Below are 2,342 nucleotides of genomic sequence, written 5' to 3'. Positions count from 1 at the left end.
GTTGATTTTGAATGTTTGATTGCTGTTAAGCAAAGGACAGCTGCTAAGAGGCCTGAAGTTGAAAGAGGGACTGTTGACATAAACCATCCTACGTGCTTTAGGAATGGCTTAATTGTAAAATGTAAGTAAAACATATATTTGTCAAACGGAAACATAAAATCATTTGGAGGAACAGGATAAGGAGGAGGACTCCAGGGTTCTGCCACCCAGTTATACAGCAAGCCACGAAGTAAGAAGTAAAGACAGGATACAGAAAGAGAAAACGGTGAAAGCCCAGAGGCAAAATATAGAAGGGATAATTAAGTTAAGAAAAACTGCCTAGAACTAAGCCAAGCTAAGGCCAGGTGTTTATAAGTAAAAATATGCCTGTCTGCATGTGTGAATTATTTGGGAGCTGGGTAGCAGGACCCACAAAAAGTAAAGAGCAATGAGAAACAAAAACATTGACTTTTCCTAGTATCACTACACTAACAGAGCATTGAAAGGAACAGGTGCTCCATGAAGGTTAGGCAAGAAAATCTGAAATCCCTTTTACTACACTTTAGTTTTGACTTCAATATGTTACCAATATCCCATTGTATATCCTCTATTTTCTCAGAAAATATACTAATAACATGGGGTTTAAAAGTAATAATTTAATATTTTCATTATTATCTCTCCATGGTCACTCTTTCACAATTCCAGGAAGATGTCAGTTGTTCAGCACCACCATATCTTGTAAGACATTACAAGTAGAGTGGGAGACATCAAATTTGATTTTCAAACTAGCAAAACATTCTTAAGTACACAGCAATAGAGACATTACTAATGCAATCTGTAAATTGAATATCTCAACCAAACAAACCGTCTAGTAAAAGTAACACCAACTTGGAATATGATTAAGACATTTCTCTGAATAAACCAAACAGATCAGCAATGCTAGAATGATTCATGCTGTCATCCCACCAGCACTCCAGTGAGGGTACAAGTCCTTAGATTTCTGACTCTGCCTGATCTGGTGCTGGTTGGAAACTGCCAGCGCCCTAGAATGTGTGCTGTTCAGGGCAGTAGCATCATCTGCTGGGGGATTCAGGCCTAGATCCTCTGTTTCTCATCTCTCAAAGCGTCCGCATACCTGAAGGGGTAGGATCTGGGATCCTGCCTAAGTATACTGGCAAAAAAATAATCTCAAGATTTTCATCTTGGTTTCTGCATGGGCCCTGGGGCCCCAGAGGAACTCGTGGCTAGGGGGATGGCTGTCTGGCACCTGCCTCTAATCCAGATATCCTTGATGCACAAAATGCTCAGTGATGAATTTCCTGGGTCTCCCAGAATACAGCCCCATGACATTCAGCACATGCCAGACTATGTCTCATTGACACAGTTGCCATCTATGAAGATGATGAAGAGGACTTTACGACCAGCCCTGTGTTGGATGTTCAGGGAAATCTGTAAAGCATCCCTACATATGTGATTCCCCAACAAGTGTCAAAGATGTGGAAGTGGGCAAACAGGTCCACTTCATTCTTGTCAATACCAAAGACCAGACTCATTTTGTCAGAGGCTTTGCTAAAGACTACAGAGACGTAATTCTCATAATGTTTCATGTCCCAAACAGACATTCCTGCCTTTATGGTTGGCTCATTCTTTTTTTTGGAATAGTTTATTCTCCTCTGATACTGAAAGAAAGAGAAACTTCACCAACACATATGCTGCTATACCTGTCTCTTGCTGTGCAGGGATCTAATATTTGATAGACTGTATGATTGTCACATCTGTCCTCACATTGAATGCTAGAGTATTCATGGGATTACCTTCATGTAAAAGAAGCTATAGAAGTGGGAAGGAAAAGGCAATCTGAGGACTTGGTTTCTATTGCTGTGAAGAGACAACATGACCACAGCAACTATTATAAAGGAAAGCGTTTAATTGGGGGATGGCTTACAGTTCAGGGGTTTATACCATGTTCATCATCGAGGAAACAATGGTGACACACAGGTAGGTGTGGTGCTGGAGAGTTAGCTGAGAGTTCTACATCTGGATCTGCAGGCAGTAGGAAGAGAGTGAGCCATGGGCCTAGCTTGAGCATCTAAGACCCCCAAAGCCCACCCTAGTGACTCACTTCCTTCAAAAAAAGTCACACCTACCCTATAGCATGAACTCTAATTGATATTAACAGTAAAAACCAAGAGACAGATATTAGTGTTAATGCTGAAGATCAGAGAGGTAAAGTGGTCAGCCTCTAGAGAGTTCTAACCTCTACCAATTCTCACACCAAAGGGATGTTCCTCTACTCTAATTGCATCTCCAGACTACATCTGTCTGCACCAAATCTCAGACTTCCCTGAGCACCTGTCTCCTCC

General features: G+C 41.4%; 1 pseudogene; it reads right to left on the bottom strand.

Annotated features, from left to right (window-relative positions):
* Positions 1–1,074: 1,074 nt before the first annotated feature.
* On the bottom strand, positions 1,075–1,586 carry LOC101829854 (annotated as a pseudogene).
* Between the last annotated feature and the right edge of the window lie 756 nt (positions 1,587–2,342).

This window comes from Mesocricetus auratus, unplaced genomic scaffold (genome assembly GCF_017639785.1).
Source record: "Mesocricetus auratus isolate SY011 unplaced genomic scaffold, BCM_Maur_2.0 Super-Scaffold_100003, whole genome shotgun sequence".
NCBI lineage: Eukaryota > Metazoa > Chordata > Mammalia > Rodentia > Cricetidae > Mesocricetus > Mesocricetus auratus.
The sequence above is the reverse complement of the archived record's forward strand: the minus strand, read 5'-3'. Positions and strand labels throughout refer to the sequence as shown.